We start from the raw sequence: 16,222 nt of genomic DNA on the forward strand, positions 1-16,222 counted from the left end.
TCAATATTAGGAAGGTGCTCCTAATGTTTTGTACACTCAGTGTATATCTTGCTAATGCCAGTTCCCACTCGCCCTCTTTCTCTCCTTGCCTGCCTGCCTCAGATTACCATCTCAGGGTTGAGTATCCATTAACTCCGGAGACAACGCTGGAGTAGTGCATTTCATGCTCTGACGCTTCCCTCTATCTCCAACCTAAGAGCCAGACAGGGTGAGTCAAGGAGTGGGAGAGGGTGCATTCGGATCGCCCAGGAAAGTGATGAGCGTCTGGGGTCGTTCAGGGGTAACCAGTATACCATGCTGCACTTTCAGAATGATACACAGCCAAATCCACCCTTTAGTTTAGCATCACTAAGCATAATTTCTTATGTGATATGTTGGTTTTATAAACAGTGACTGCTTGATTGTTATGCAATTCCATCATTTGAACAAAAGTGCTGAAAAAGGGTATGAGATGACTGTATTATGCTTTAGAGTCCCCACACTTTTCTAAACCAAGTCCCTCTCGTGAACACGCCTCTCCGATGGCCTCCCAGGCACCATCCCACTTTTGACATCAATGTAGCGAATTCAGCGGTACCGCCGACAGGGGTTCAAACCTGGCTCTAGCGATTGTACACTTTAGCCACATGTGGTTTTACTGTGTTTATGTAGCATTACAGATAATCTGACCTGAAAATCAAGGCATCTTTCAGTGTTAAAATCAATAAAGAATTGATATTTCATTGTGGACCAGTGGAGACTGTATTGAGGAAGTGGAGTATAGCACCCTACTCTCAGTAAATTGCTGTGACATCATTGGGATGGCAGCAAATTAACATGTTTTGTTAAGCTTTAGAATGCCCAGTGGGCTAACAGAGAGGGGTACTCCTAATGTGTGTGTATTCTCTCCCCAAAGACACATATGTGGCATGGCTACAGATGGCTTATCATGGATTGCCTGGAGCCCAAACATCCTGAACTGTACAAAACACACCCAGTGTGTCTTACGTATACACATCAACTGCTTGCCGTACTATAAAACGATCCAAGCATGCATTTAAAATGTAATATACACTCTGTACTTTCTTACTACCTATCAAAACTTTAACAAATAATTGCAGCCTTTATCCTAAAGATTTTACTGGTTTTCCACAGCGGACTGACAGTCAGGCTGACACCAATACGTTTGGTATTAATATTCCTAATTCCTATGTAAGCCAATTTCCTGACATATTATGTAACACATCAGCCAAGTAAAGTTAGTTCCCACAATCCAAGGTTGTTCCAGCTCTAAAACGTCAGGTGGATTAGTGCTTTTACCTCGTGGTTCACCCCAGTTGCTCTCAGATAAAAAAAAAAAATTAAATGCTTAAATGTCCCTCAAAAAGCCCAGGACATAAGCTTCAGTCAAATTGCTACTGACTCTAATTGATTCTCATTTTAATTGTAAATATGAGAGATAGAAGAGCCACATACAGCTGAAGTCAGAAGTTTACATACACTTAGGTTGGAGTCATTAAAACTAACTACTTTTCAACCACTCCACTAATTTCTTGTTAATAAACTACAGTTTTGGCAAGTTGGTTAGGACATCTTCTTTGTGCATGACACAAGTAATTTTTCCAACAATTGTTTACAGACAGATTATTTCACTTATAATTCACTGTATCACAATTCCAGTGGGTCAGAAGTTTACATACACTAAGTGGACGTAGCCTTTAAACAGCTTGGAAAATTCCAGAAGATTATGAAATTCCAGAAAATTATGTCATGGCTTTAGAAGCTTCTGATAGGCTAATTGACATCATTTGAGTCAATTGGAGGTATACCTGTGGATTTATTTCAAGGCCTACCTTCAAACTCAGTGGCTCTTTGCTTGACATCATGGGAAAAGCAAAAGATATCAGCCAAGACCTCAGAAAGAAAACGGTAGAACTCCACAAGTCTGGTTCATCCTTGGGAGCAATTTCCAAACGCCTAAAAGGTACCACGTTCATCTGTACAAGCAATAGTACCCAAGTATAAACACCATGGGACCACGCAGCCGTCATACCGCTCAGGAAGGAGACGCCTTTTGTCTCCTAGAGATGAACGTACTTTGGTGCGAAAAGTGCAAATCCATCCCAGAACAACAGCAAAGGACCTTGTGAAGATGCTGGAGGAAACAGGTACAAAAGTATCTATATCCACAGTAAAACGAGTCCTATATCGACATAACCTGAAAGGCCGCTCAGCAAGGAAGAAGCCACTGCTCCAGAACTGCCATAAAAAAGGCCAGACTACGGTTTGCAACTGCACATGGGGACAAAGATCGGACTTTTTGGACAAATGTCCTCTGGTCTGATGAAACAAAAATATAATTGTTTGGCCATAATGACCATCGTTATGTTTGGAGGAAAAAGGGGGATGCTTGCAAGCTGAGCACCATCCCAACCGTGAAGCACAGGGGTGGCAGCATCATGTTGTGGGGGTGCATTGCTGCAGAAGGGACTGGTGCACTTAACAAAATAGATGGCATCACGAGGTAGGAAAATTTTGTGGATATATTGAAGCAACATCTCAAGACATCAGACAGGAAGTTAAAGCTTGGTCGCAAATGGGTCTTCCAAATGGACAATGGCCCCAAGCATACTTCCAAAGTTGTGGCAAAATGGCTTAAGGACAACAAAGTCAAGGTATTGGAGTAGCCATCAAAAAGCCCTGACCTCAATCCCATAGAAAATGTGTAGGCAGAACTGAAAAAGCGTGTTCGAACAAGGAGGCCTACAAACCTGACTCAGTTACACCAGCTCTGTCAGGAGGAATGGGCCAAAATTCACCGAACTTATTGTGGGAAGCTTGTGGAAGGCTACCGAAACGTTTGACCCAAGTTAAACAATTTAAAGGCAATGCTACCAAATACTAATTGAGTGTATGTAAACTTCTGACCCACTGGGAATGTGATGAAACAAATAAAAGCTGAAATAAATCACTCTCTCTACTATTATTCTGACGTTTCACATAATTAAAATAAAGTGGTGATCTTCTTAACTGACCTAAGTCAAGGAATTTTTACTGGGATTAAATGTCAGGAATGGTGAAAAACGGAGTTTAAATGTATTTGGCGAAGGTGTATGTAAACTTCAGACTTCAACTGTAAATGTTGTATTACAATTACATATTGTATTACAGTATAATAGTCCAATCTCCTTGCAAGGGGCATTATCTCTAGAAGGCCACATGAGTGTGGCTGTGCCAGAACGAATAAGCTGATTTCAGCTTTGAACTGGAGTTGCCATTTCAGAGCCAAATGCTAATTCTGAAAGAACGAGCGAAAGATCTCTTTAAATTCTGATAAGTGACCCATCACTTTGAATTGGGGGGGAAACATTTGTTCAAAGGATGAAATTAGTCCACTGCGGATTCAACCCCATATGAGCAGGACACTGACAGATTTGTGATAGCACAATATTATTCATTCACATGCAAATGAAGAATAACCTGACAGGACGACCCATCATTTTCACATTCTTATCACTTTAATTGAATGAAACAGGATGGAAAAACATGAGGTTTACAGACGACATAGATTTGATTATGTAGGTAAAAACATGTTTACTTCTAAGCTTTTCTGTTCACTTGCAAGAGTGTGTAAAAAAAAACACATCAAGACTTTGGCAGCGATGTTTCTGCACTGACAATTGCTAAAACATTGGAAATATGTACATGATCAATAAAAAGTTGACAAAAAAAATATTCCACATTAGTTCTACATATTTCTCCATGTACCAAGTAATGAATCCTCCAATCAATATTCCATAATGTCATGATTATTACATGATTTATTCCTTACGGGAACGCAGCTTGCAGAGTTGTCGACTAACAATATGTCGGGACGGAAGTAAACCCAATACATGCAAGCAAGCTCAGTAAGCTCATACTAAATGAAAATATCACAATAGAAATTCGAAAAGACAAGAAAATGATCCTGGTTCGAACTGTCATGTGGTCTCGCACCAGCTGCGTCTAAGTGTTTTCCATATTAAGACGTCTTTGCAATGAGCATGCACACGCGGCTTGGATGTTGGGACTACTGGTAGTGAGGAGCAAATGAACAACAGAGCTGGTCTAATTTACTGACGTGTACACATCCATTATCCTTATACAGTACACGTATTGATTCCTGGCTCCTGTAATGCAAGCCACGTTTCACAATGCGTGTGTGCGCATGTTTTGGTTAATCTAGCATGGGAACAAAATAATAATGAGCCTCAAATATCATGTTAAAAATATAAATGGTGTCAATAAACCCCCTAGTGTTTATACTGTACACTGCAACCATGCTTATACATATACTGAAATTAAAAGAAAACCCCCACATGTTAGATTTCCTGTTTTTTTAAAGATATCTTTTCAAAGTAGGTCATACATTTATGGAAAGTCAAGACAGTAAGTGTTCCCCTCCCCTCTAGAAATGTAATTGTAAAACAATTGCAGTGACACGACTCTGTGCAGTATTTTGTATGAAGTAATTGTTATAGGACGCTTTTGTGAATTAACATTGTGAATTAATTGAACTAAAACAGCCTTTCTGTCAATCAGTATTTCATAGCAGTAACCCTGACACCTACAGGGAGGTATCAGAACGTACAACACTGCAACTGGATGCACAGAAATGTAGAATCCAAGTCTTCAGAGTCAAGGAAGTCGATGAATATCCATCCATTCATTGCAATGAGTATGTGAATCGCTGTCAGAAATCCATTTCAAAACAAAGACATACAGGGCTCCAGGAGGATGGACATAGTGTGGTTTCACTTTCTAGGTCCTTTGAGTGTCATGGGTCACAGCACATTCCAAATCAAGTTAACTACAAGTAACCTTGAATAAGATATGGTATCATTTGTTGAAGTTATAAATATGATGTCTGTGACTGTCACCTCTCAAGTCCCACCTATACACAATATTCCTCCCAGCCTCCATGTAGTCTTTATGGGTTTCCTCTGGGTGCTTTTATAAAGTCACAGTCCCTAGTCAACCATACTGTCTCTGCTGTACTCAGGATATAGGAAGTCAGCTTTAATTAGCATATATATTCCTGGAGGCCGAGGAAGGATGGAAAATTCCTGGGAGTCTGCAGAGACAAACACAAACGAGCCATCGGGTTAGGGGAGCCGCTGTGAATCAGCAGGGAAGGGACATGATGTCTGGCAGCATTAAAGTCAAGAAGCGTTCTCATATCTCCGACTTAACAAACATGCAGCAAAGCCTCATTGGGTAATGCAACACTCTGCAGAGGAAGAGAGCCCGGATGCTTAGCGTCTGACGAGGACCCAGAGCCAGAGAACACCACAAAAAGTGAGGTGATCTATGGATGGGTGTTCCCGTGGCAACAAGATATAGAAACACCCACTGAAGTCTGACTATATTTTCATTACCCCGCTAGGTCATTGGTCAATTTATACATGGGTATATCGTGATATGTGAAATGTTGGCTTCAAAAGCGTTTAAATATTTACAGATTGTTAGGATTCTTATGAATTATAGAGCTCCCAAGTTAGTTTGGGGGAGCATATTTACACAAAAGTCTAGGACTATACCTCAGCATGTTTGAGTGTGAGTGAATAACTACAGTATGACATTCAGCAATACAGTGCTTATTAATTCAAGCTAAATTATAACTAGTATAATTGGATCGAATATTAGCCTCAGGGCTCTATTCAATCTTTATTGCAGAAGTGCAGAGTTACATCGGGATTGACATGTAAAGGCAATGTTCCCACGTTAGTGGAGACTGCATTCTTGGTAAACTCTACATTATGTCAGCTCAATTACCTTTACATTTCTATCACACAATCTGTAATGTTTCACCGATACAGACTGAATAGATGAAGCGATAGACTGAACAGAATCCAAAATTGAAGCTTGCCTAATCTAGCTCAACATTAAATGGCCCCTATAAATGTTATCATTTGCTAACTATAACTATGATGAGAAAATGTTGTAAAACATTTACAATGTATTTAAAGATAAGAACAAAATACAAACCCTGAGAGCACATAATGACATCATAGCATTGTCATCACAACCAGGTTATAGAAAGGTACATTTACATTGTGTGTGTGTGTGTGTTCGCTTATATACCCAGCTGCTCCTTGCTCTTACAGTTCTCCTCTCGTAGGAGTGACTTGTCCATTTCACCCAGCAACGACCGGACTATTTCTTGTTGCCTGGGAAGGAAGAGGCATGTGGGCATGAGGTGCCCTGCCTCGGGTCAGAGGCCAGTGCCAATGCAGAAAGCACGGTCTGGTGCTCTGCATGGATGGAAGGAGAGAGAACATAGGGGAAAGGAGAAGGAGGATGGAATGCTCTATGGGGTGTGATTAAGCAGACTTCAGTCCCCTCTGGGCCTAGGGAGGGAGGAAGTCAAACGTGGTGAAATGCATCTGTTGGTGGAGGGAGCACTCCATGGCCACGTCTCCCCCATTAAACAGCTGTAACTGGCAGGGTCTCCATGAGTATTGCCATAGTAGTACTTCTATATAAATGCGACATTTATCATACCATACGGTAGTTAACACAGTGAAGAGACTCGTCCATTAGAACAAATAAGGAAATGACATGCTTAAATGGAATGTTTCAACTCAATATGTAGTGTAGACTTAGTAAGACTGAAGTAATGTTGACTTATAGAAATAAAGAAATACGGTACATCAAACAAATATGATTATGAATGAAGCATCACTCCAAGTTACCCAATACTAAAAAATAACTATTCCCTTTAACAGGCAGATGCATAATGTATAGCGCAACAATTCACTTTTTTACATGGAGGCGGTAATTAAAAACAAATCTTAAACATTAAGGGGTAGTTTCTCGGACACAGATTAAGCCTAGTCCTGGAATAAAACAGTACGCTCAATAGAGAATCTCCATATAATTGATTTATTTTTGTCCAGGATTAGCCTTATTAACCTGTGTCGGGTGAACCGCGCGCCTAAGTGACATTGCAAACTGGTTCACACGGTACCTGGACTTGAGGCTGTGATGACCTTTTGTGGTGTGTAGGAGGACCATCATCCATGGTGGTCAAGGGGCATCCATGGTCAATAAGCAGTTGACGGGTAGGAGTTGTGTTAGTCAGTTCAGGCACATAATTCGAGCCGTAGACAGTGGGCACCTGAGCCTTAACCAGTCCCATGTCAAAGCACACAGCCGATACAAGGGTAGAAGAAATTCCTATTATAGCTAACTGGGATTCCTCACCTAGTCCATATGAATTTGGCTTCAGAATAGTTACAGTATTAAAGTAACTACATATAGTGGGGATGTATAATTCTAACTTGTTAGCTTCATCTTGAGTTATTGCCAGCAGTTACTTATGAAGACCCCATTCAGTGCGATTGTTGTTGTTTATTTTAACAGACAACAGATTAATGTTCCTGCATGTTTCTGGCTAAGGTCTCTAAGGACCCTGAAAAGGACCGCTCAGAGATGCCATGATGAATCGGTCTCTTGTTTTCATTAACTCTACTGTACAGTGAGATCAGGGCAATTAGCTGTGTGAAGTGATGGCTCAGCCAGGCCTTTGATCCTAAAGCTCTCCATTTTCAAACTTTTTATTCCACTTCGTTGGTTTCAATAAAAATAATGGAATTCTCCATTCAACTTCAAAAAAAGTTTTGTATTTCAGAGATGACATGGAAGTTGGCTGTTAAAAATCAATTCCCATGCAGCCACTCCTCTCGTCCGCTCCTCTCTCCTTCCCCTTTCTCTCTGTCAACAAGTGCTGATTAAATGAGGAAGTCACACTCTAAAAATGCACTTGAAGCACTATCTTTGTTCAGAGCAGCTGAGTGCAGCAGGGATCAGCTCTGTTCTGATCACCACAGCGCAACGGGAGGTCAGTGTTCGCTTTAGGAAAGAGAGAGAGAGAGAGGCATTACATCTCATTAAAGCCCTGCTGTTTGACAAGTCTGTGGCCCGACTCCACTGGGTGCATGGGAGACAGCACAGCACAGAACTACTGGGGCTGCTGCCACCTACACACACTAGTCTACTGAGAGACATTCTGAGGCGAATGTGAGATTCTGACTGCCTGGCACAGCAACTAAAAAATGAGCGTTAACAGCAATGGGGTTTCTTATGACGAGAGAACTCATTTGACTGCTAGCTCTACAGCTTGAGGCTGTTGTAGCAGTGGTCTGGTAATGGTGGGCGGCTCAATGATTTAGTGTGATGTAATTGGTGGTTCCGTAACTTCAGATAATGTCAGCAGGGGTGGTATAACATCTGATTTGTGCTGACAACTTAATTCACTCATTTGGCTTGTGGGTGATACTGTGTTTCTATACATTTGTCTCACTCATAAACATGAGCCACTGCCATCCCACTGACGGCAATTCGACATCTATTCCATGTTGGTTCAACGTCGTTTCATTGAAATGACGTGGAAACAACATTGATTCAACCAGTGTGTGCCCAATAGGATGCCTTCACTGCATAGTTAAACTGGCACAGGTCTACAGCCACTGCAGAACAATGCAGTTAAAATGGAAGAAAACTCCCCACTTTATTGCGCTTTATAAAGTGCTTGGGGAGATTTCTATCACTGACAGGCTGATGAGGACAGGACAGAGCAGTAATGGTAGTGCAGCGGTGTAGCAGTCACAGGAAAGAACACCAGGTACTGGGGGCACTGCCAAGCCTGCCCTGGGCCCCTCCGCTGTCCCCTCTGCCCCACTACCAGCCACCATCTGTCACATATCTCTCCACTGGTCTCCGAGACGATGGCCAGCCACAACGAGAACTGCAGATTATTTATTTCACCCTTATTTAACTAGGTTAGTCTCGTGGAGATTAAAAAATTTAAAAAAAAATTTCAAGAGAGAACTGGACCAAGACAGCAGCATCAACACATCCATTCCAGACAAACAGTCACATGACATCAACAAGACAAAGATATATGGTGTGGTGTTCTGTTCAGGTTCACAGGCAGAGGGGATCTCACAGCTGTACACTTCCATAATCCTTTAGGCTGACCTCTGGTGGTAAGCAGAAGGGAGGCTCACTCAGCTGCTTTATATATTGCCCACTTCCTGAACTAATTGACCATGTTCATTATAAAAAGGCACAGCCCACATCTGCTCACTTCACCGTTTCTCATGATTTTTTGTTTGTTTACAGTGTGAGACACTGGCTTAAGGTAAGATACAGTATGGTAACTACGGAGGATGGTTTCTCTCATTCCTAGTCCTAGAGAACATCAGTTAAACCAGTCCCTATATTTACACTATCATATTCCGTTGATCCTCAGAACGGGGCCTTGGCTTTAATATTATGGATGGACACTTACAAAAGTAAAATGAATACAGGGGATAGGTTCAAGTGGAGGAAAGACGGGGCAAGGGGGATGTTTCGGCTGTGTGCTTGCAACTAACGGGTCTTAGAAGGCACAGGCGCAAACCACTGCTACCACTACTATGTTGCCGATGGTTGCAATGACGGCCACCCAAAGCCAGATGGCGTCGCTGGAGTACTTGCCCTCCTCTTCCGCCTCGGTCGGCCGGGAGAAGTTGGCGTTGAGGTTGGAGGTGGAGGTCTGGAGGGACGTGTTGCCATTGTACGGGGAATCCATGAAGGCCCCACTCACAGCCGGAAAATGCTGAGGGACAAAAGAAAAGAGGAGAGATGAAAAGATGACTTGGATCAAGGCCAGCATAATAGCATATCAGAGAGAGCCCATATGTACAGCAGCTCTGTAACTCTGTGTCCAAAAAAAGCATCTGGAGGGTAACAGGTATCATAAGGTTGATAAAATGGTCCAGTACTCAGTTATTGAAGTACTGAACACTAAATGTGTTTTACAGGGTATAATAGTGAGACACATCAGTGTGACATGTAGACAATTGGGAACATCCCACGTATAATGTGAACTGTATGATGTGAACAGAAATACCCTCAGTGCTGTGAACAAGAACAATCAAGAGCATCTGGTTAGTCACTCTTGGGGTTTCTACCCTGTGTCCTATTGTAACGATCACAGCTGCATGACCTATATTATCCAACAGTCAGTCATTGTCTCCCTCTCCCCTATGGGACTCACCAGTGTTTGTATATAAGCTTTACTCAAATAATTTACTGAGTCAAACTATACTACGCAAAATTAAAACCCATTAACAGTTTAAATGTGTGGTGCAGTTTCATGGCCATAAATAATAAAGTAAGAATATTTTTGCTATGGCTTGTTGATGTGATTCTTGCAAATGTGCAGCTTAGAACTAGCTAAATAACTTACCTGACAAGAGTGTTTCTGTTGTTACACTACATGACCAAAAGTATGTGGACACCTGCTCGTCGAACATCTCATTCCAAAATCATGGGCATTAATATGGAGTTGGTCCCCCCTTCGCTGCTATAACAGCCTCCACTGTTCTAGGAAGGCTTTCCACTAGCTGTTGGAACATTGCTGGACCTGATTCCATTCAGCCACAAGAGCATTAGTGATGTCAGGTACTGATGTTGGGCGGTTCGGTGTTCCAATTCATCCCAAAGGTGTTTGATGGGGTTGAGGTCAGGGCTCTGTGCAGGCCAGTCAAATTCTTCCACACCAATCTCGACAAATCATGTCTTTATGGATCTCGCTTTGTGCACAGGGGAATTGCCATGCTGAAACAGGAAAGTGCCTTCCCCAAAATGTTACCACAAAGTTGGAAGCACAGAATCATCTAGAATGTAATTGTATGCTGTAGCATTAAGATTTCCCTTCACTGGAACAAGCCCGAACCATGAATAACAGCCCCAGACCATTATTCCTCCTACACCAAACTTTACAGTTGGCACTATGCATTAGGGCATGTAGCGTTTTCCTGGCATCCACCAAACCCAGATATGTCCATCGGACTGCCAGATGGTGAAGCGTGGTTCAACACTCCAGAGAACGCATTTCCACTGCTCCAGAGCCAATGGCAGAGAACTTTAGACCACCCCAGCCGCCGCTTGACATTGTGCATGGTGACCTTAGCCTTGTGTGCGGCTACTCGGTCATGGAAACCCATTTCACGATGCTCCTGACGGACAGTTCTTGTGCTGACGTTGCTTCCAGAGGCAGTTTGGAACTTGGTAGTGAGTGTTGCAACTGAGGACAGACGATGTTTGTGCGCTACACGCTTCAGCAATCGTTGGTCTCGTTCTGTGAGCTTGTGTGGCTTACAACTTCGCGGCTGAGCCATTCTTGCTCCTAGACATTTTCACTTCACAATAACAGCATTTACAGTTGACCGGGCCAGCTCTAGCAGGGCAGAAATTTGACGAACTGACTTGTTGGAAAGGTGGCATCCTATGACGATGCAAGTCGCTGAGCTCTTCAGTAAGGCCATTATTCTGCCAGTGTTAAGCTATGGAGATTGCATGGCTGTGTTCTCGAGTTTATACACCTGTCAGCAACGAGTGAAATAGCCAAATCCACTCATTTGAAGGGGTGTCCACATACTTTTGCATATATAGTGCATTTGGAGGATTGTTTGGAGGACACGGCCAGGTTTGTTTTCACTCCACGTACTTATTGGTGTTTTCTGTCTTCTTCACCCCTCTTCACCTTGCCTGGCTTAAAACGCACATCCATTTATCAGCTAAGTCTGAGTTGGCCCACCCTGCTCTAACATATGGCAGGACCAGCCAGACGGGACAACTGCACCCTGTGATGGCCCAATCATTTAGCTGTTCCCTGTCCCCGCGCCTCATTGCACCGCCGGTCTAGATGGAGACATACTCGATCCATCAGGAAGGGACAGGTTCATCATTCTCTTCCTCCCATCTGCTACTGATAAGAAGTGAGAGGAACCAGGAGGAACCACTGTCTAGCTCCACTACACCTCCTATCAGGAAGAGTGATCAGGGAGAACTTGGGTGTCAAACAAAGTTTCAATTGATCAGCAATTAAAGTTGTGTAGTGTTGTCAAACTGTCAGAAACCATATCAGGGAAGCTCATCTGTGTGCTGGTCGTCGTCACCAGGGTCTTGACCTGACTGCAGTTTGGTAACCAACTTCAGTGGGCAAATGCTCACCTTGGATGGCCACTGGTACACTGCAGAAGTGTGATCTTCACAGATGAATGTCAGTTTCAACTGTACCACTGTACCGGGCAGATGGCAGAGAGGATGTGTGGCGTCGCGTCGTGTGGGCGAGTGGTTTGCTGATGCTAATGTTGTGAACAAAGTGGCCCATGGTGGCGGTGGGGTTATGGTACGGGCAGACATAAGCTACGGACAATGAACACAACTGCATTTTATCGATGGCAATTTGAATGCACAGAGATACCGTGACGAGATCCTGAGGCCCATTGTCGTGCCATTCATCCGCCGCCATCACCTCATCTTTCAGCATGATAACGCACGGCCCCGTGTCGCAAGGACCTGTACACAATTCCTGGAAGTTGAAAATGACCCCGATCTTCCATGGCCTGAATACTCACCAGACATGTCACCCATTGAGCAAGTTTGGGAAATTGTTGCCTTGTTACATTCATATTTTTGTTCAGTGTATCATATTTTTGTTCAGTGTTATCATGTCGATTTATAACAGCTGGACATCGTGATTCAAGTGTTTCCATGACCTATTTAGGCAAATTGCCCGTTAATACATTTGCGACTGCCAGTATGCCGTCCCACCTATATGTTTAATGTCTCAGGTATCCCGCATGGATAGAATGCAATAACTGACACATATTCTAATAATTCTCATGTGCCAACGCATCGCCACATCATATCGCCTAGGTTAGTCCGTGCCATGGTGAAACTTTCACGCCGGTAGATCTGAAATAATTGGATGGTGAAACTTGCCAGCCAACCAGAAAATCAAGGCGAAGAAATTCAGGCATTATTGAACAGACAGGACAATCCTTGTATTGCAAAGAAACATTTTTTTTTATAGTTAAACTTTTTGTTTTGCAAGCAGTAGGCATTTAGAATTAAATGTCAAGTGGAGCTTATACAGTAATTACTTGATGACGTGCCCCATGTGCCTTCTAAAGTATTCGTCAATCGTAATTCATTTCCATCATCATTTGTCGAAATAAAGACAGTTAGGCAAAACAAATACGCCCATGTCAAACGGATAAAAATGTTGTCGATCTATAGAAAGGGTATCCTATATCCGACCGTGTCCAATACACGTCGCAATGATTGCTTTTGTCGAATAAACCTGGGTTAATGGAAAACTGCCCAATGTGTCTCAATATTGAGGATGTGTCTGAGGCCCTGAGCTACTATGAAATACCTCAGAGACACGGGCCCTGTGAGGGAATGAGACAAATTACTTTGATTGGCTCACAATGAGCTCCGTCTTGAGGCCAATGAGAAACCCATTGAAACAGACAGAAGGAAGCAGCAAATTAAGACTTGAGGTTCATCAATAGCGACCGCTGTTAGGAGTTGTAATTAATACTCTCTAACAAGGCAATGGGAAAAGAGCCAAGCATTCACTGGCAGGCAGGGGAGCCTAACTGACAGGCTTCTGTTTCCTGTCACCGCACGAGAGGAGAACCCAGCAAAATAACAACCATGTCTTTGATTATGTCATCACAGTTTTATTTCAGTGTGCTATTAAACCCCGGGAGGACCACGCCGGGTGTAAAAGCCACCAGAGAAGTGTGGTGTCATGACAGGGATGATAAATGTTGAAGTAAATAGCATACAGGCCCCGTGGCTGTGTTGTTTAGCATGACGATCACACACACATCAACTGGCCAGCTGCCTCCAGCTTTGAGTTATTGTTTTTTCCTTTATCCAAATACTGTTCACCGGACAAATGATTACAGTTGGTGGTGTCAGGTGTTTAACTGTGCTGAAATGTGTGCCAAAAGCGTGTTCCACTGAGGTGATTTAAAAAAATTAAAAAATGAACTTTCCACTGAAACGTATATCACAGTCAACAAACATCTGGGTCCCAAATAAAGCTCTGGTTGTACTCCACAACATGCAGACCCCCTATATAGAATAGGACACTGGATATTCATAGCAACTCATTTCAGCAAAGTTAATAACCAGTTTCGGTACCAGGGAGAGTTCTGAAGGTGTCAATCCAACCATGCATGTGCTATATGTGGATTTACCAATCACCATGCATACCACGAAGATCCTAAAGACCTTACACTTTCCCCACTCCTCAATTTAGTTTAAAAGCAACCAGAGGTGATGTGCTCTGCCGCGTTTGGATGGAAGAGTTGTCTGCGGACGTTGTCACTGAAGTGGGGTCAGGATGCGAGTTCACCGGTCAATTCTTCTTTTAAAGATCAGTCTGTCTGATAACGTCTCCCTCACCTCACCAATTTTCAGTGACGATGACAAAACCTAATCTAAGGCTCAGGTACAGCCCATGGTGTCAAAGCGAGAGTTCTAAACATGGACTTTTCTTACAGTGGAAGATGATTTGTATTATGGAAGATAATATCCAAAATTCAATATCCGGATGGTTTAGATATCAATCTTCTGACAGAGAATTGAAAACATCAACTCACACGGTCACACAGAGGAGGCCTGCGTGAAGGATGACGGAACATATCTATAAAACATCACAAACGTCATAGGTATTCACGTATGCATAGCAGCACTTAAGTGATCTCTTACCACAGAGGTTCATCATCTGTCTCCATTCAAGTGTTGTGCTCCAGACAGGGATGACAGGGAAGAAGAAGAACTAAAAATGCAATGTAGACTAAGAACAATAATGTATGAAGGATAAGGGAGACGTTTGCTTTTTTACAACCAAATGTATGTTTTATCACGAGCGATACCTCTCCGTCCAGTCTACAGGTAACTGCCAAAATAAAAGGAAACAATTGAGTAAATGAGGTGTCCAGACACTTTTTTGTTGTTGTTGCTTTCACTTGTTTGTGAGGAACTAACAAGAGATTAATTTCCTAATGTACGAAAAAATTCAAATCTGGGATTAAAAAAAAATATATATATATATCCATAAACCCCCATAAAGAAAGGCCGTTTAAGAGATCTGAGTGGTTGTAGTTCCCTTTTTGTTTTCGTAGTAAAGACTGAGCCCGAAATAAGTATACGTGGTTGTAGTTGAACTATCGATATATCCTCATTATTACGTATTGTATCGCAACATCAATGAGTAAACCAGCTAGCAGTTGTGACCTATTGGTCTTGTTTGTTTACATTTTGTATGCAAAGTCGTGCTTCTAATTCCAAACATTTTAAGACATAACGATGTGTCAGAATAATTCAGAGAATAATATGTCAAGGTCAACACACAATCCCTGGTCTAATGATTCATTTACCACGTATTCACTCTCACAGGAGAGAAACGACTGACATAAATGGGAACGTTGTCAACCCAGCGAAAATTGAAAGTGATAGTTATATCAGCCTACATGTTAATACCACCATGTAAAGTCCGTCATGAGAGTCCGGTCATTAGTATACCAGTTTAGAAGGCTAAAAGCCTAGGTCATTTAACCATGCACCATTAACTTGCCAAATGCATTTAACAATTCACAATTTACATGCACCAATCGTACTTTGTTTAGCATGTCCCAAACATGCTCTGCCCACGTGTTCTTTCTTCAACGTGCATTACAATCACAAGGCAGAGTGATCAGAAGTGCAAGAACCGCTTCATGTGAAACTACACTGTGAACCACGTACACCACACTGTCAGCAAAACAAGCAAAGTACAAAGTTGAGTTGTGTAGAGGATGCAGGGACAGCGAAAGACAAAGTCTAGGGTCGACCCAGGGGAACGGGTGATGGGGACGACACAATATTTGAGGAGGGGAGGAGAGTGGGAAAAAGAAGAGTGCAGGAGTACCTACTGTAGGCTGTTTCAGCAGACTTCTCTACCACTTGCTGTATCACCGGAGGGTTGCGCTGCGAGTGCTGATTCACCACAGAGAGGGGGATTTAAAAAGAGAGCGCTGGACTCAGACAGCACTGAGCAGTGATTGGACCAGTGCAGAGAGACTCATGACTCTCTGTGTGTGTGTGTGTGTGTGTACGTGTCTGCGGGCATATGAGGGAGGGGCAAAGGGAGCAGAGGAACAGAGGTGAGTCTATAATTTAGCAGTGGGATTTCAGTAAACAGATTAAGGGCAGTCTACAATGATGATTTACGTTTAGAGCTAACTCTTTGGGAATCTAAAGCCCAAACAGACAAAAAGTCCACATGGTCCCTGTCAGAATCCTGGATCTGCCGTGTGTACAGCCACACTACGTCACCATTTCCCCCAGCCGCCCCCCTTTGCAAATA

The 16,222-nt window shown here is 42.7% G+C and overlaps 1 long non-coding RNA gene across 2 annotated transcripts; it reads right to left on the minus strand.

The window, feature by feature from the left end:
- Positions 1–3,475: 3,475 nt before the first annotated feature.
- LOC112265113 lies at positions 3,476–15,958 on the minus strand. 2 transcript variants are annotated; one of them, XR_006078655.1, is made up of 4 exons: positions 15,789–15,958; positions 6,989–9,622; positions 6,103–6,272; positions 3,476–5,092 (listed from the first exon to the last, which is right to left on the minus strand). It is a non-coding gene; the product is annotated as an uncharacterized LOC112265113 (long non-coding RNA). The 2 variants fall into 2 exon arrangements; XR_002955726.2 differs by lacking the exon at positions 6,103–6,272 and having other exon boundaries at positions 15,789–15,957.
- Between the last annotated feature and the right edge of the window lie 264 nt (positions 15,959–16,222).

The sequence above is a fragment of the Oncorhynchus tshawytscha genome, linkage group LG13, assembly GCF_018296145.1.
Source record: "Oncorhynchus tshawytscha isolate Ot180627B linkage group LG13, Otsh_v2.0, whole genome shotgun sequence".
NCBI classification, from domain to species: Eukaryota; Metazoa; Chordata; class Actinopteri; order Salmoniformes; family Salmonidae; genus Oncorhynchus; species Oncorhynchus tshawytscha.